This window comes from Silene latifolia, chromosome 6, assembly GCF_048544455.1.
Source record: "Silene latifolia isolate original U9 population chromosome 6, ASM4854445v1, whole genome shotgun sequence".
NCBI classification, from domain to species: Eukaryota; Viridiplantae; Streptophyta; class Magnoliopsida; order Caryophyllales; family Caryophyllaceae; genus Silene; species Silene latifolia.
The window spans coordinates 120,912,334-120,932,430 of NC_133531.1; the positions used below are offsets into that span (position 1 = coordinate 120,912,334).

The following is a 20,097-nucleotide window of genomic DNA, read 5'->3' on the forward strand; positions in this document are numbered from 1 at the left end:
ATTATGTTATCCGGCAATGGCCGAGATGGGTCTCAGACCCGGATTTCTTATCCTATCTATGTACATGGAGGTGGGCTTGGCCCGGAGAAGTTTTGACTTCGTAATGTCTCTCCTTTCAATAATGGTAGACCGGTATAAAAGTAAAATGAAATGTTGCATATCAAAATGACAGGTTGTGCATGTCTATTTTATGATTCAATTGCACCCATGTAACCTATCACACAGCCTTGTGAGACATTATTAAAATATTGAAACGAGGAAAGTAGGGCCGATGGAGGTGACCGGAGTCATACTCAGCCTGTGGTTGGCTGATTCCGTTACTTTCATTCTTTTTCAGGTACAAGTGTCGGGGAAGGAAAAGTGTGAGGAATTTCAGATAGGATCAATGACCTAATAGGATGAATATGTTACAGAGTTATTAGTTTTAGCTTTAAAAAGTGTTTTTATATTTATTTTATTATATAAGCCTTGTATTCTCTGAAGGTAGAATACGGCGGTCACGCCCTTGTAATTCCGCTGCTGTTTATTATTTATAAAGAGAGATATTTTGAGCTGTCTGTCTGCTTTTCGGGGCATTACAGATTGGTATCAGAGCTAGGTTTTGGTATCAGAGCCACCATGAAACTATTTGGTGAGCCTTCGGCCATACGTCTAGTAGGGCGGGGCAATAGATTTTCGGTCTAGTATATAACTCGTATCAAACACATAGAAACCGACTAAAAGAGAGTGGGGTAGATATAAAGTGTCTCGGATTACTTGTTTAATTGACTTGTTTCTGAATTCGTACATATCTTTAATGATACATAGGTTGGGTGATCTGTTTTTTTCTTGTGCGTGCATTGCATGTAGTTGCCAGTCTTATGAGATATATGCATACTTATTGATGTGCGATACGTTAAGAGAGTTTCGGGACATTTTACCTTTAAGATTTTACTCTTTACACTTCCACTCATTATATCTTGATTTTGTTTTCATGATTTCGAAATTTTGATATTCAAACTCTTTCACATACTACAATTTTTTTGAAAGAAAAAAAAAAAAAAAAAACTAGTTCGAGTTAATCTTGGTGGCATTTTAAAATTTTATGTTGTATATTAAAAAAAAGTGCTTACAAAAAAATTTAAAATAAACTTTTTAATTTTTGTTTTCATTGGTTTTATGCGATTGGTTGGACGTTAGGACTTGTTATTAGAGGCATCTAATAACCGGTTCAGCGCCTATTAACGCATGAATTGAGTTTGTCTTTGAATTGGATTACTCGATTTTTTGTTCGCGACGGAAATTCTTGTGTTCCATTATATTTGACATACTTGTTTTTACTCATTTCACGAATGTGATTAAAAGGCTTTTATTAAATTAAACTATTGCAACTCTTTTGACTCTTGAAATAACGAAGCTTTTAACTATTTCATTTCCTATATTCGAGTTTCGGGACGAAACTTATTTTAAGGAGGTTAGAATGTAATATCTCGAAAAAAAAATACTCCCTCTAATCTGCTATTTTTCTTCCTCTTTGATATGGCACAAGGATTAAGGATGAGAATATATATTATTAATTAACCCTAATGATATTTTTTATATTATTGTAGACACCTCGTTTATGCACCTCCCGCAAACACCCGGTGATGATTGGGCCGCATGTTTGGTACGCGGAACGATTTGTGACAGTTCGTAAGTTTATCGTCAAGTGATCGCTCAAACAATTGTGTCTACCTCATGGTCGTCATCTAGGTGTCATTACGGTCGTTTTGGCAGTAATTAGAGTATATTTGGAGTCCGGGTCAAAAACCGTCTTCATTTCTATAAACCGTCAAATCCCGAGTCAAAGCAATGTCCTTGTCTACCTAAGGTTAGGATGTCATAAAATGTTGAGATTATATCTCATTTTGAGTCACATGTCACTTCTTTAGGCTAAACTTAAAAGTTTACATTACAAAATGTGCATTTCATTTAGTTAAAATGACAACCCGAACTTTAGGCCCATTTTACGAGGTTATAACGACTTTTTTAGGCCAGGCCTATTTCATAGAAAGTTCTAGATCTCTTTCTTAGCTTTCCAACGCCACCGAAATCACCTTAATCCGAGTCTTGTAGAGAAAGTTATGCCTAAAATACGACAGGCTGTCAAACGCGTTTTCTACGCGCAGAGGAACCTACCCGGGAAAGGACGCGGCAAGTCTTTGCGCCTCTTCCAAGGGACGCAGCGACTTTGCGCCTTTTCCCAGGGCTTTCTTTTTGTCCAAGTTTTCGTGTTTTAACCTAAGTCGGTTATTTCCGGATCTTTCCTTCCGTATCCTAGTCTTACCATAATTTCGTCGTATGATTAGTATAAATAGAGACCTCACATATTTCTCACGCGAGTGTCCGCCCTTCTCTTCTCCCTTTGCATTCTAGACTTTGTTCTTACTTTTTGGCGTCTACGTGCTTGAACATTCGACCACGTAAGCTCGGATCCTTCTGAGTACCAGCCTCCCCGTTTGCATGACCGACCAATTTGACCAACTCCACAATCAATCAACTTAATTAATCTAAATCGTTTTCCTCTTACGAGGGCACTTTCATATTTGCATTATAGTTCGAGTCGAGCATCGCTAATCGATAACTTAGTCCTTCTCGTTTCGTCAAACATGTAAGTCTGAGGGTGTAAATCTCTCTTTTATTTATTGTTATTTACTTTTTGTATCATTAATGTAAGGTTCATGTCGAAAATACCTTTTAAAACCGATTTCTAAAACCATATTTAAAACCCTTTTTACGGATTTCCAGAAGACAAACCGTCGAGAAAGGACGCAGCAACTGCTGCGCCCCTTCGAAGGAGCGTAGTTCCTGCTGCGCCTCTTCGTGAGGCTGCCGCAGTTCCTGCTTCCTTTCTTCTTCCTTCGTCCTCTGTAATTCGTTCGTGTTTATTTGTTTTCGTTTGTTTCCATTAATTCTTTGTTATACACCATATTAATTTCATATGTATATTAATCATCATCATTAACATGTTTAATTCGCATCTAATCCGACTTAAATCCCAAATAATCTCATATTTGCGGGTTTTCGTCATTAAATTCAATTCCGGATTTTAGAGATTCAATTCGTTTAATATTGAGTTTCTGGAATTCGATCTTTGATATATTTTCATCTGTCTATTATTCGTCATTAATTCGTCATGTTTTGGACATCATTAATTCGTTTAATTAATTTATCGTCACTAATTCATCTCATCCATGTAATTAATTTGTTTAATCCCGTCTCATCCATGTTTTATTGTTTTATGACCCATCATTCATATGTAAATAACATATTAATCACTTTCATCCGAGTAAATAATTTAATCAATCATTAAATTTACCAACGAATATTAACAATTCGCAATTAAAACTTCACGGCCTGAAATTGAGTCAGAACAGACGCAAAGAATCGGCCGCGCCTATTCAAAGGACGCATTCTGCTTACTGTTCCAGGATGATTTCTGTCTCTGAACTACGTTTTTGCCTTGACTTAGTTTAATTAATTACGTATTAATTAACTATTAATCGTATTATCGCCTACTGATCTGTTCGTTAATTATTCTTTCCTTTATTCGTTTTCTCAAATTATCCGTTTTAAAGGTATTTTCGACATAAATCATTAACCCGATGTAATTATTGTAATTTTCTTATTGTATTTATCATATTTCTTGTATCATTTGTATGTTTTCACATGTAATTGAACATTAAATCCTACTTCGACATTAATTGTATGCTAAATTACGTGTTAATCCACTTAGTTAATTCTCACATGCTAGGATTAAAACTTGGATGTTGCATTGCATGCATATAGCCGACGATATATCAAGTATAAATGATGTCCCTAATCATTAGTAGAGGCCGCTATCGAGGCGGGCGGGATTAGGTGTTCGATCAAAAGAGCTTCCTAATACGTACCCTCACCCCTTACTCCAGATCTCCGTGAGCACCCGTGTTCATTGGCATCCACGAGAGTCATTCTAGACATAGAATGCTAAGGGTAACGATTGCTTAGTGTTCATGTCACTACTTTGTGTCTTGACATGACACGAGGTATTCGAACGGTTCCAATTTCCCATAAAAATTGGTGGCGACTCCATACAAAATGCAAACGCTTGTTCTCTTCCTCCCAAGCGCCCCCGTGGGCACCCCCGCTGTCCACAGTTTGGCGACTCCGCTGGGGATAATATACTTACGTGTAGCCAAGGGTGAAACTTGAACAAGGTTAGGGAATAGTTTGTACAAGACAATAGTCGGTTTTTATAACTCGGTCTTCCTAGATCGTTTATTCGGCCTTCCTAGGCCCAACCCAACCCATTAGACCAATCGTCCCGTCTAAACGGTCCTAATTCTTATTTGGGCCTAAGGATGGATAGCGATTGATGTCATCCATACCATGGTACTTACTCTTGTTTGTATCAAGGACTTTCACTACTTGAGGAAATGGACTAGGAATCGGCCTTACTCTTGTTTGGTACGAGCCTCTCCACAGACTTTGGGTTTGATGGTTCGGTATGGCAACCCACCCTTTAAACCAAAACCCTTTTAAATGCACTCAGCATCCCGTTATAATGCTTGTATGAATGTTTGTACCTTACGTGATCACCATTTCTAAACACAACCATGACAATTTTGCAAAAATCAAAACCCTTTTTTTAAATAAATATTTCGAAATAGGCCATTGATTAGCGCAAAACCCAGTCGAAACTCTGTCCATATGTCGAGTCAAACGTCGGGCCTAAAAACCCATTTTAAAAAAAACGAAAAAAAAAATAACAAAAAAAGGTTCGAAAAAAAAATCCAAAAAAAAAGACCAAAAAACATTTTAATCAAAATATTTTCAAAACACGTAAATGTAAATATGTAAATTCAATTGGGCTAAATTAGAGTCAAAGTTCAAACCGACTATGTCCTAGTCGGAACTATGTCGAGTCACGAACCCGTCTTCCTTTACATTTTGGGTCTTTTCAAAATTCAAGTCAAGTCCTAAGGCGTCACGCCGTCATTTTGGACCCCCTACCCCAATTCAATTAGGATCTAAACACTCGAGTCACACGTTCCGAGGCTCAACACACGAGTCTCAATGGGCCTCATATTTGAGTCTAAACTACAACAGTCTTCTTAACACCTATAAGCAAACCTCGAGTCTAGAATCAACACGTGTCTTCAATCCCGTCAATAAGGTCAACTGTATAAATGTCACTCTGTCAAAGTCAACACTCGAGTCTAAAGGTCAAGGTCAAAACACCATGAGTCCAAACACGAGATGTTGCTCACGACATTTCACGAGTTCACAAGTCAAGTCTAGATGTGTCATCTTATCCCTTCCTTTGTTTGTTGCCTTAGTATGCGTGATCCCATGTCAAATCAAGTTGTAATGCGCGTCATTTCTGTCGAGTAGGAATCCAGCAAGTTCTGTCAGTCATCAAGGTCACGAAGCAGATCAAGCCACAATCACCATGTCTCTTCAAGACGTTTATGCCATGGTCCTACGAGTTCAAGTTACAGTGGAAAATTTGAGCATTCGCGTCCTCAGCCTTGAAAATGGAATTGTGGAAAAGAACATGCCAACTAGGGAAGCCTCTAATCTAGGTCGTCCAAAGCTTACCTCTTGCAATAACAATCGTCCTAGAAAGCCGAAAACAGCTGAAAGGAAACCGGGGAGACATCAAAGGGTGCTTACCGATTTAGGCATGTCTTATGTCGATGCTTTGAAGAGACTTTCTGCCCAAGGCATGCTACATCCAATAGGGCCGACTCCGGATCCACCTTTGGAGAAACAGGTGAACCTTTGGAAGGGCAGCAAATACTGCTTATATCACCAAGGTAGAGGCCATGATATTAAAGAATGTTTTCTCTTGAAACACACCATCGAAGAGGGCAAGCTTCCTAAGCCACCTTCCGCCAAGAAATCCAAGAAGATCGACCCTCTTGGGTCTAATATCATTAAGCATGATGAAGAACCATCTCTAGATTGTTCTCATCTCCTCAATCATCGTGATGATAAAGAAATCAATGTCCTCGAAGATGAAGATATCCAAAATGGAATGCTCATGCTTTCCCTTACCTTCAACAATAAATTCTCCAAAATAGAAGGAGCCATTGATAATCTGAACTTCCGACTTTCCAACATGGAGAAACAGTTTGCTGAAATGAGTAAGAAGCTTGATGCCCGACCTCTCAAGATGAAAAGTGTCCAGACAAACCCTCAACTTGACAGTCTTAAGGAGGAAGCAATAAGTGGGAAATCCATTCCTAGTTCTTCTCATCCAAGAATCAAAATCAACAAAGGCAACCTCATGGAGCCTTCAGGGTCATTTACAAAGGCTTCCGAAAATAAGGGCACACCTCCTAGGAAATTTACCAACATTGGTATTACATACACCGATGCTCTTCAGAGACTCATGGAGCGACGAATCTTGAAGCCTATAGGACCTACGCCTAACCCAGAGAGGAAATCCAAGTTCTGGGACGAGAATGCCTACTGCGAATATCATAGGGGCAAAGGGCATGATACAGAGAAATGTTACAAATTAAAAAATGTCATTCAGGATATGATCGAAGACGGGAAGTTATCCCTCTCAAACTTTAGCCCACAAGGTAGCTTAGGCAATCCTCATGGATATACCACTTATCAAGAAACTTTTCTTGACTATTACCCTTTCAGTGTTCCCAATGACGAGGATGGGGTGCTCAAATGGGTGAATGCTCAAAGTCAGATGCCGAAGCCAGTTGCTAGAAGAGTAAACGTTCAAGCGTGGGCCGATGATTACGAGTCTAGATCTGAAATCGAGTCAAAGTCCAAATCCGAGTCCGAGTCCTAGGCTGTCTATCTCATATTTGTTCTAGTGCCTTTCTTTGTGTCCATTTTCATTCCTAGTGACAATCTGGGGGCTGTCCCACGAGTCACGTGTCTTCTCGAGCTTATGTTAAATTCATTTATTATTCATTTCAATAAAAGCACACTTTTCAATCCACATATCCTATCATATCTCTCCTTTACCCTTTTCCTGTGACAACAAGAATTGGTTTGAGACTTTTTTTAAAAATGAACAACAACACATGACAGTCAATGTGAGTGCACTTATATGATGTTCCATTCAAAGTTGTAGAGGACCTGAAACTCCGTGTTCTTTTCCTTACCTATTCCATGTCTGGCAATAGAAACCACAATATAACCCTAGTTTAAGACGAGCCTATCTCTAGAGATTCTAGGACGAATCCAGACCATCTCCCTCGTTAACGATCTGTGACGGAAGGCAAGCCCATTCCCCACAATAAACAACCTGTGTTACTAAAGACCAACCCGTTTCACACCAAAGGTGCTAGTCTGACCCAAATCCATGGTAGAAAACAAATCCAAGACGATACGAGCCACGGTCAAAGACAAGGCTCAATCAAGAGAAATACCCAAAATCAATATCCAAGCCCGTAGTTATGCCCATAATCCAACACAAATGAGTCAAAAGAAGAAGGCTCAATCAAGCAAATCAATGTCAAATACCCAAAGTCAAAATTATCCTCAAAAACCTGAATCAAGAATCTGAGCAAAAGCCGAGATAAATTCTAGACCAAGAATCTGAGTCTGAAATCAAATGCGGAATAATGCTGAATTCTATATGGAATCAAGACATCAATAAAGATGGTTAGCTAGCACCCCCACTTAGCCTTTCACATTTCACACACCCTAAGTCCTTTCGAGACCGTTATAAGGAGATAGTTAGGAATTTTGAGAATCTTCTCAAGTTTGTCAAATATACCCATCCTTTAGGGCCAAGACATGGAAACTTGATCCCACGTCATTTTAACCCACCTTTATGTGCTCAGGCTACATCAAGCCAAGAGACTCCATTTCCAAGCCATATTACAAGCCATAACCCCATAAAGCCTTAACACCACAAAATCAAGCTCCAGAGATTTGTTCATCAAAGCCTCTTATTTTCGAGCTCCACATTCCAAATATCCAATCCAGTTTCACCTTGACCCATACACGGAGTCCTAGAATACTTTGCTACCTAGGGCGGGACATACCCATATCATCCTTACGGTCCACTTTTAGGTGTGTTCACATGACAAGAAAATTTTTACAAACTTAATTATACCTCTTTGGTCTATGATCAGAGGGAGTTATCTCAAATCGATTCTTCGAGTCACCAAAGGAATATTACCCTTGTGACCCCTGCACTTTAAGGCCCTAACAATATAGCTTAGGCACACACCTGAACTACGAGCATGGTTTGATTTCACCTTTTCAGGTGGATACGTAGGCAGTCCTTTCTTACACAAGAAGGATACAACCACAACACCCAAACAAAATTAACCAAACCTCAGAACTACGATCTGGTTTGATTTCACTTCACGTGAATACGTAGGCAGTCCTCAAGGATACAACCATCCTCACTTCCAACCTTCAATCCCAACTTTCAACCACTTCAATTATCAACCATCCCAATTTTCCCAACCTTTTAATCTCAATTAACATCCCTTCCACAACCAACACCTCTATACTGGGGGCTCCTTATTGTCGCCCAGTCTCTTTTTTACCAAATTCCAGAGTCATATTCTCCTCCTGGGGGCTTCTCTTCCAAGATGCCACCCTTCCTTTATTCCTCTAAGTCTAGCTAGTGCTCGGTCCGGACAATGACAAGGGTCTTAGATCAATTCTCCAAGTCATAGTGTCTCAAGAGGGGTCTCTTTTACAGCAAACGGTGGTGAAAGAAGTCCCAGTAGACAGATGATCTATGGCTCATGCCTTGCCTTTATATGCCATAATTCTTATACCTTTGGAACTGATACGCATTGTCACCCACACTTGGCTAGGGGTTGCGCATACTTAAACAAAGTCTGTCAAAGTCATCCCTGTGTCGCGTCAAATCTAAGTTAGTGTCGCGTCAGTCAAACCTAAGTCTATATTTTCACATTCGCATAAGGTCTACGTCGCGTCAGTCACGTGTCTAAAGCCCATTGAATATGCATATCGCATTACAAACGACAAACTTCTTTGAACAAGTTTTAAATAACTTTTAAAAGAAACAACTTTTGAAAACCTATGTGTTTCCTTATTCGAGGTCCATGTGATAATTGCTTACGTACATATATTAGATTGCATTCTTGTGTGGCTACTAACCATGCAGGTAAGTATCAGAAACAGTACTTTATCAAGACCTCGCTTGCCACAACGAGTCAGTATTCTCTGACAGGTGTTTCGACACACCTTTATTATGTTCCCCAACGAGAGTAAGCGGATAGACTTTCCCTCTCGAGACATGGAGATCAACATCAACTCCGAATTCTTCCGAAGTTTGTTTGAAGACGACCCAAGCAGATTTCCCTGCCAGTTCACTTTGTGTCCTGCTACTCACAATATTTCTTGTTTCCCCGCGGAGTTCGGCAAAGGTGTCGTTCTCTAGAAGTTCCCAAACCAGAGCCTCCTTCCTTAGGTTCGTAAACCCAAAGTTAGGATTCTTACCCCTAGATTCTTAGATCCCAAAATGGCTTCCTTTAGGTTCATAAACCTTTAAGCTCCCACACCAACATCCTTAGGTTCATAAATCCGTAAATCCTTTTGGAGTTCTCATACCTCAGAAAGCTTAAACGCACGCGTTTACAACAAGAATTAGTAACCCAGTAGTTCCTAAACTTAACCCTAGGATCCAATTCCTCTTAGGTTCATAAGCCTTTAAGTTCTCATACCAGCCGTCCTTTTAGGTTCGTACACCCAGGTTCATACGCCTAGCTCTTTAGGTTCCCAAACTCCCTAGAGTTCATACAATTTTCCCCTTAGGATCATATTCCTTTAGGATCACCTTATTCCTTTAGGATCACCTTTAGGACCACATTTTCTTAGAGTTCCTACACCCAAACCTTGGTTACCCTTTAGGTTGAACTTATATTTGACCTCCTTCCCGTCGATGCTTTCCTTTAGGGTCCCACACCCTAGCACAATCCTTACATAACTTTTAGGTCTTACCCTTAGCTCCTACGCTTAACCTTAGCTCCTACGCTTAACCTTAGCTCCTACGCTTAACCTTAGCTCCTACGCAACTCCGGAAACATCTCGAGAAAGAAGTCTCAGGTATGGTCTCTTCTTATGGCTGGCGAGCTTCCTTACGTAGTCTAATGGACTTTAAACGACCCTCCCCGGAAGTCGACAGACTCTAAAATGTTCCCGACGACAGGTCCATGGTTCAGACCCCTTGAACCGCCTCGCGTCGCCATAGTCGTCAGGTTGTAATCTTCGATTGACCTGATAGCTATACTTTAACTTTCGCCTTGTCCAAGCCTCAGTCAAAGTGGGGGCTCTGTAGACACCTCGTTTATGCACCTCCCGCAAACACCCGGTGATGATTGGGCCGCATGTTTGGTACGCGGAACGATTTATGACAGTTTGTAAGTTTATCGTCAAGTGATCGCTCCAAAATTGTGTCTACCTCATGGTCGTCATCTAGGTGTCATTACGGTCGTTTTGACAGTAATTAGAGTATATTTGGAGTCCGGGTCAAAAACCGTCTTCATTTCTATAAACCGTCAAATCCCGAGTCAAAGCAATGTCCTTGTCTACCTAAGGTTAGGATGTCATAAAATGTTGAGATTATATCTCATTTTGAGTCACATGTCACTTCTTTAGGCTAAACTTAAAAGTTTACATTACAAAATGTGCATTTCATTTAGTTAAAATGACAACCCGAACTTTAGGCCCATTTTACGAGGTTATAACGACTTTTTTTGGTCAGGCCTATTTCATAGAAAGTTCTAGATCTCTTTCTTAGCTTTCCAACGCCACCGAAATCACCTTAATCCGAGTCTTGTAGAGAAAGTTATGCCTAAAATACGACAGGCTGTCAAACGCGTTTTCTACGCGCGAGAGGAACCTACCGGGAAAGGACGCAAGCAAGTCCGCGCCTCTTCCAAGGGACGCAGCACCTGCTGCGCCTTTTCCCAGGGCTTTCTTTTTGTCCAAGTTTCCGTGTTTTAACCTAAGTCGGTTATTTCCGGATCTTTCCTTCCGTATCCTAGTCTTACCATAATTTCGTCGTGTGATTAGTATAAATAGAGACCTTCGGTCTCACATATTTCTCACGCGAGTGTCCGCCCTTCTCTTCTCCCTTTGCATTCTAGACTTTGTTCTTACTTTTTGGCGTCTACGTGCTTGAACATTCGACCACGTAAGCTCGGATCCTTCTGAGTACCAGCCTCCCCGTTTGCATGACCGACCAATTTGACCAACTCCACAATCAATCAACTTAATTAATCTAAATCGTTTTCCTCTTACGAGGGCACTTTCATATTTGCATTATAGTTCGAGTCGAGCATCGCTAATCGATAACTTAGTCCTTCTCGTTTCGTCAAACATGTAAGTCTGAGGGTGTAAATCTCTCTTTTATTTATTGTTATTTACTTTTTGTATCATTAATGTAAGGTTCATGTCGAAAATACCTTTTAAAACCGATTTCTAAAACCATATTTAAAACCCTTTTTACGGATTTCCAGAAGACAAACCGTCGAGAAAGGACGACGAAAGAATCGCTGCGCCTCTTGAAGGAGCGCAGATTCTGCTGCGCCTCTTCGTGAGGGCGCCGCAGATTCTCGCTTCCTTTCTTCTTCCTAATCTCTCGTAATTCGTTCGTGTTTATTTGTTTTCGTTTGTTTCCATTAATTCTTTGTTATACACCATATTAATTTCATATGTATATTAATCATCATCATTAACATGTTTAATTCGTCATCTAATCCGACTTAAATCCCAAATAATCTCATATTTGCGGGTTTTCGTCATTAAATTCAATTCCGGATTTTAGAGATTCAATTCGTTTAATATTGAGTTTCTGGAATTCGATCTTCGATATATTTTCATCTGTCTATTATTCGTCATTAATTCGTCATGTTTTGGACATCATTAATTTGTTTAATTAATTTATCGTCACTAATTCATCTCATCCATGTAATTAATTTGTTTAATCCCGTCTCATCCATGTTTTATTGTTTTATGACCCATCATTCATATGTAAATAACATATTAATCACTTTCATCCGAGTAAATAATTTAATCAATCATTAAATTTACCAACGAATATTAACAATTCGCAATTCCGCTCACGGCCGAATTCGGAGTCGAAACAGAACAGACGCAAAGAATGCTGCGCCTATTCAAAGGACGCGGCTTCTGCTTTGCTGTTCCAGGATGATTTCTGTCTCTGAACTCCGTTTTTGCCTTGACTTAGTTTAATTAATTACGTATTAATTAACTATTAATCGTATTATCGCCTACTGATCTGTTCGTTAATTATTCTTTCCTTTATTCGTTTTCTCAAATTATCCGTTTTAAAAGTATTTTCGACATAAATCATTAACCCGATGTAATTATTGTAATTTTCTTATTGTATTTATCATATTTCTTGTATCATTTGTATGTTTTCACATGTAATTGAACATTAAATCCTACTTCGACATTAATTGTATGCTAAATTACGTGTTAACCCACTTAGTTAATTCTCACATGCTAGGATTAAAACTTGGATGTTGCATTGCATCCATATAGCCGACGATATATCAAGTATAAATGATGTCCCTAATCATTAGTAGAGGCCGCTATCGAGGCGGGCGGGATTAGGTGTTCGATCAAAAGAGCTTCCTAATACGTACCCTCACCCCTTACTCCAGATCTCCGTGAGCACCCGTGTTCATTGGCATCCACGAGAGTCATTCTAGACATAGAATGCTAAGGGTAACGATTGCTTAGTGTTCATGTCACTACTTTGTGTCTTGACATGACACGAGGTATTCGAACGGTTCCAATTTCCCATAAAAATTGGTGGCGACTCCATACAAAATGCAAACGCTTGTTCTCTTCCTCCCAAGCGCCCCCGTGGGCACCCCCGCTGTCCACAATTATCCGCTAATACGAAAATATAGTTAATATCGAAAAGACGAGTACATAAGATAACAAGACGGAACTATGATTTGGCACTAAAAGCAACGTGCCTTATGACATGTAGTTTGAAAGCTTTGCATGCCATGTATTTTGTACTAAGTTACGTGGAATTCAGTAGGAAAATGTTATCCAAATAGAATTCTTCAAGGCTAAGTTTCCACTTACTATAAATAGGAAGCTTTGCATTACTATTTTGATAACATTTTACGAGTTTATATATCATCTTTCTCGAATATGTATACCAATAAGAAAGCGATAAGTGGGTTATAAAATTTCATTAATACCACTAATTTTCTCTAAAAATAAGGTATGATTTCGGAACCCTTCGTCGATATAAGTAATTGTTTACATTTGAAATAAGATAGTAGAAATAACATGTTATATTAGTTTTATTGTTAATTTCATCTTATGATTGTTATACTGCCCACATGTTATATTATTTACCATCTTATAAAGTTATAAGGGTACTGTCGTTATAATGCATCATTGGCCAATTATAGCACTCGGGATACGATTATTGAAATGAGACGACATTATTTTGTCCTGTGTACGTGGAAGAAGGGGAGGGGGGAGTATGATCCCATATAAACAAAGAGGGGAGGGGAAAGTATGGCCCATATGAACGTTAATTATGTTATCCGGCAAAGGCCGAGATGGGTCTCAAACCCGGATTTCTTATACTATGTACACAAAAATGGACTTAGGCTGGAGGAGTCTTGACTCCGTAATAAGTCTCTTTTCAGAAATAGTAGGCCGATATGATTATGATAAGTGAAGGATTTATGTCATTTGTTTTTAAGTATTCTCTTTGTTCCATAATATGTATTCTTGAGAGACCCATATGAGAAGAATAAAAATAATAATAAATAAAATAATGGAACGTAAGGCCATTATAGGGAACCGGAGTCATACTCAGCCTGTGGTTGGTTGATCCGTTACTTTCATATTTCTTTTCAGGTTGTTGTGATAAGGAAATGCGGGAGTAAGAATGTGGGAAGGAACTAATGCTGTATTAAAAATAATGTGTAATACGATAGACTTCTATAATATAATCCTTCAAGTGTTAAGTTAATAATTAAGATTATAGCCTTGTATTTCCTGTAGAGGAAATACGGCGGTAGCGCCTTGGTCAATTTTTCTGTTTTTTTTTTTTTTTTATTTCTGTAAACGTTGTTAATAAATAAAAAGGTTACTTTTGTACTCCTTGTTTTATCTTAAAATGTCAGGGCGTTACACAACCCCGATCAGGGACGTGGTAAAAGAATAAAACTTCTCAATAGGTTTCCATTCAAAAGAAATCTAGCTAAATAAGGAAACAAGACTCTATTTTTTTTTGTTCAGAAAAACACCCACAAGGGCATTACCTTAATAACGATAAATCATAAATTACAGCACTGTTAGCGATTGGAGGTAAAACATCCAACCAAAATGAACTACCAACTACACGAGGAGTAATATGAGCTAAAACATGCGCGACGCAATTATTGACTCTAGGCGTATGAGACCATAACACATAAACAAACTCAGTACATAACTCAAAAATATCATAAATAATTGCGAGAAAATGCTCCTCCCTTATCATAAATAAGTAGGATTCTGGGAGATGTTAAGAAGAGGAGAGACTATATTTTTAGGATAAAAATACATACATACATATATATATATATATATATATATATATATATATATATATATATATATATATATATATATATATATATATATATATATATATATATTATATATATATATATAGAGAGAGAGAGATAGATAGAGTGAAGTTCTTATGAGTCCACCAAAATATTTGAGTTCATAAGTCCTCTCTACATCCCTTAGATCTTCCACTAAGGATGGTTGAGATTGAAAGCAAAAAAGCATACTTAACACTAATGAGTTTCCTATACACTAATTAATCCACTTTCTCTCTCTAGCTTTAATTATACATTCACTAATGGATTAATTATACACAAAAAAAAATTTTGAGCATAATTTTTTTTTTTTTGGTGAAACTTTATACAAATGTTACTACACTTTCTTGTTTTAAAAGTGTAATTTCAACGGAAAAAAGTGTAATTTTAACAAAAAAAATTACGGTTTGACGGATTTTATTTTGAAATTTGAAAATTTGAAGCAAATTTACAATATATTTTGCATTTTACGAGTGTAACTCAGTTTTTTCGACAAATATTATTTTGAATTTTCCCAATTTTAACACAACTCATTGTGAATTGAGTGACTTATAAGTGTAACTTTAGTCTTTTAAAAGTGTAATTTTAGTCCATTAAAGTGTAATTTTAGTCAATTAAAGTGTATTTTTAGTCCATTGAGAGTGTATCTTTAGTCCATATTAAAAGTGTAACTTTAGTCCATTAAAGTGTAATTTCAGTCCATTGAGAGTGTAACTTTAGTCCATTGAGACTGTAACTTTTGTCCATATTAAACATGTAACATGAGTCCATTGAGAGTAAAACTGTAGTCCTTGAGAGTGTAACTTTAATAGATATAAGTGTAACTTTAGTAGAGAAAAATGTAACTTTAATAGAGATAGTTGTAACTTTAATAGAGAAATCTGTAATTTTAATAGAAAAAAGTGTAATTCTAATAGAAATAAGTGTAACTTTAACTTTAATAGGGATAAGTGTAATTTTAATAGAGAAATGTGTAATTTTAATAGAAATAAATGTAATTTTAATAGAAATAGCTGTAACTTTAACTTTAAAAGAGATAAGTGTAATTTTAATAGAGAAATGTGTAATTTTAATAGAGAAAAGTGTAATTTTAATAGAAATAAGTGTAATTTTAACTTTAAAAGAGATAACTTTAACTTTAAAAGAGAAAAGTGTAATTTTAATAGATAAAAGTGTAATTTTAATAGAAATAAGTGTAACTTTAACTTTAAAAGAGATAAGTATAATTTTAATAGAGAAAAGTGTAATTTTAATAGAAATAAGTGTAACTTTAACTTTAATAGAGATAAGTGTAATTTTAATAGAAAAAAGTGTAATTTTAATAGAAATAAGTGTAACTTTAACTTTAATAGATATAAGTGTAATTTTAATCGAAAAATGTGTAATTTTAATAGAAAAAAATGTAACTTTAATAAAGATAATTGTACTTTTAATAGATCTAGGTCTAAAAAAAATAACAAGACAATGAAATGAGAACAAAAATTGAGAAGAGCAAAACAAAATTCTGAAAAAACAAAAAAAAGAGTGAAAATGATAAGAACAAAACACAATAAAATGAGAAGAACAAAAAAAAGAGTGAAAATGAGAAGAACAAATAACAACAAAAAAGAGTAAAATAAGAACAAATAACAACAAAAAAGAGTAAAATAAGATCTAAATCTAATCTAAAATTTTAAAAATATAACTAATGTCATACTAACACCCGAAAATAAAAAAAATGCATGTAACAAGACAAAAAAAAACATAAACAAAATCTAAAAAAAAAATTTACTACCGGAAAAAATGTACATAATATAGAAATAACACACGAAATAAATAAAAAAAAACGAAACCAAATATAAAATATAAAACTAGATATAAACTAGATCTCGAAAACGAAAAACGATTTAAATCAAATATGAACAAAAAACGATTTAAATCAAATATAAACACACAAAAATACAAAACCAAATATAAACTAGATCTCGAAAACAAAAAATAAAATAAAATAATAATAATAATAAAAAAACAGATCTGATAAGGAACAAAGAAAAGAAAAAAAAAAGGAAGAGAGGATGAGGAGCGGCAGAGGAGGTGAGTGGTGTTGGTGGTGGGTGGAGGTACGTGGTGTGGTGAGGGTGGTGGCAGGAGGCTGGTGGGTGTGGTGTGATGAGGGTGGTGGCAGGACGTCGGTGGTTGTTGGGGGAGGCAGGAAGGACGAAGGGCGGAAGAGAGGGGAGGGCGGCAGTGTGGCAGACGTCGGTGGTGGGGGAGGTACGTGGTGTGGTGAGGGTGGTGGCGGGGAGGTGGTGGGTGTGGTGGTTGTTGGGAGGCGGGAAGGACGGAGGGCGGAAGAGAGGAGGGAGGGTGGCAGTGTGGTGGTTTTTTTTTTTTTTTTTTTTCAGATTTGTTAGAGTGGAGAGGGGAATTATTTGGGTTTTTTTTAGAGAATTAAATTGGGTTTTTGAGAGGGGTGGTGAATGAATTGTGTGAATGAGAGATAAGTGGGTGGAAAAATAAATTATATATAGTTGATTAGTATTTGATTAATGTGGATTAGTAAGGTAGTGAGAGAGTGGGCTTAATTAGGCATTAATCCCTTGTTTTTTGTCTTCAATCTCAACCTTCCATAGTGCTCATCCAAGGGCTCTAAGGAGGACTTATGGACTCACACTTAGGAGGGGGACTTATTTGATCTCAACACTATATATATATATTATACTCAAGTTTTACTCTAGATAAAATCTACTCAGAAAAAGTAATCTTGCTGAAGGTAGAGATGGCAATGGGTAGGTCGGGTAGGGTCCGTCCTTGGACTCGGACCGGACCGAGATTTTCCCTTTGGACCGTGCGACCCGGACATGAGGGTCTAAGGCTCTGTTTGACAAAATTACGAAAAGGTATTTGAAATCGAAAAGGTAGTGGCGAAAAGGTGGCAAACACGAAAAGGTAAGCGATAAGGTAGCTGAAAAGTAGGAGCTGATAAGGTAACTGATTATATAAAAATGTGTTTGACAAACTAGCTGAAAAGGTAGCTAATTTTGGTAAAATGACGTAAAAGGATATAAAAATTATTTAATATTATAGAATAAAGGGTAGAAAATGGAAAATAAGTCATTTCAGGTACCTGATTTCTCAAATGCTACCCGAGGTAGCATTTCATTTCAGGTACCTTATTTGACCAAATAAACTATTTGCCAAACACTTGCAAAAAAATCAGGTACCTGAAATTTTGGTTAAATAAGCTACTTTGGTCAAATAAGCTACCTGAAGTGTCGTGCCAAACGGAGCCTAAAATTTGAGGACCCATACCCGGACCCTATGGATGGTGCAGGTCTACCATGGTCGAGTTTGATCACTTTTAATGTAATTAACGGTATGGGGTCTATAATATTAAAAAAAAATTCATACTACTTTAACATTATGAGTTTATTAATCTCTATTGTACACTACCAAATCCAATATACATACCAAAGAGATTAAGAAAGATAAAGAAGACCTAAATTAGTTTTACATCCAAATACATGTGAAAGAATCAAACTCGGAACCCAAAAATCAATACCGTACTTGATAGCCGTCCCCATCTGACCGTCGATGGCTGCCGTTAATGGTGGTTGTCGGTCGCCGTCTATTAGAGAGGTGATTGCCAGTCGCGTATCAGTGCTGTTGTGGTGGTTTTCTTGTGTCAGTGGTGGAGTGGTGGTATTGTCAGAAGAGTTTGGTTGAGTTTTATCACTTTATGGGATGAGAGAAGAGAAAGAGACTTTAGTTGGGTTTCTACGGTCTGCCAGTATGAATTCAGAAAAGTTGTGATTTTGATTTTTTTTTTTTTTTTTTTTTTTTTAATAAAGGGTCTAAGGGTCGGGTATGGGTCTCATAACTTAGACCCGGACCCGAAATATTTTCTTAAGACCCATACTCATTGGGTCTGAAAAAATGAGACCCATACTCGACCCATTAGGGTCCGACCCTCAGGGTCTGGGTCGGGTCCCCGATCCAATGCCATCCCTAGCTGAAGGTAGAGCTGGACAACAATGCAGCTAGTTGGCATGTCCCGTACTGACCCGCCCCCGCCTCCACCGGGCCCTCTAATCCCCAGACCGCTCACCCTCAGCCCGTGGTATGGGCTGGGCTCCCTCCCCACCAACACGGCCCGCACCGATCCGGCCCACTATCCACCTCTAGCCCGGCCATCTCGCCTCTTTTAAGTGAAGCAGTGATGCTATTAGAAATGGGTTATTATTTGCTTCTACGAAGTCGGGACATACTTCTTTGAGAGAAACTATGGTGATTTTAGAAGCCTTTATCATGTTTTTCTCAGAACATCCTGAAATATTGCCTTCCAGCTGAACAAAGCTGTATTTCGGAAAGACAGAAAACAAGAAATTTAATCCGTAAGCTCCGTGATTGTCAAGGTTCAACACCTTTGTACAATTGACGGAAATCTAAAACATGGCAAGGATATAGATCCTGTGGAAATCATATATTCGACATATTATACTTCTAAACTAATGCTAGCTGAACGCAGCAGCATTGTCGGTTCCTTAAGAGGATTAACTTGTTAACAGTGACGACAGATTCCTACTATCGTATCAGTCGTAATAATTTACTGTCCTTAAAGTTCCTATATTACCAGAATTCAACACACTGACTGAAATGTAGAATTCAATCAAGCAGAAACTAAACACCAGCAAACAGTTCAATGCAATACAACTACTGAATCACCATTCACTTCTACGAATTATCAGTAAAAATACAGCGATCACAAAAGCGCGAGAAAAAAAAAAAGAAAAGTGAAAGGAGGTTTAAAGTTAATTCTTAAATTTCAGAAAGCAAGAGTTTTGTTCACAACTTAAATCATCCGCCTTGAAAAGGCACACTGCTAATTCATGGCCTCTCGAAGACGAAGTTCTAATCTCTCCTAGAAAATGAGAGTTTTGTTAAAAGTTCTATTACAGCAAAAGCATAAGCATTATGAGTTAACACCTCTTATTGCGGAAGCCTCCTAGCAATAATGTTTTTGATGGCCTTCCCTTCTCCGCGAATAATCTGAAACTGAAGCTTATCTCCCTTTTGAACATTGTTCATCTCCAAGAATCGATCTATCCCAGTATATCCCAGAATTGTCCTGTCTTTTGCTCCGCGCAACCATGTAATCGTTGATACCCCTTCCTCGAAACAAAGCTCCACCTTCTGAGGTAGCTCGACACCACATTTCTTTATCACCCAACTGGGAAATGTCTGAAGGTTCCCGACATCATGTTAGTATAACTAATAACAGTTGTTTATTTTCAAAGGACGGACTATCTCTTAAACAAGTATGCTTACCAAAAAATTCTTGTGTGTGTTCTGGATAGTCCTCTCAAATAGCAAAGTTGGGGGAGCAATTGTTCTGCGTCTTTTCTTGACTAGAGGCGTGACCTTGTTGCAGCCATCAGAGTCGAAGGCCATAACAAAAAACGTGGTATCTGGTACGTAGTGGAACACCACAAAATCTCCGCTGTTT

At 37.7% G+C, this 20,097-nt stretch overlaps 1 long non-coding RNA gene across 1 annotated transcript; it reads right to left on the minus strand.

The window, feature by feature from the left end:
• Positions 1-19,272: 19,272 nt before the first annotated feature.
• On the minus strand, positions 19,273-20,057 carry LOC141658940 (uncharacterized). The gene is made up of 2 exons (XR_012549536.1): positions 19,920-20,057; positions 19,273-19,832 (listed from the first exon to the last, which is right to left on the minus strand). It is a non-coding gene; the product is annotated as an uncharacterized LOC141658940 (long non-coding RNA).
• Between the last annotated feature and the right edge of the window lie 40 nt (positions 20,058-20,097).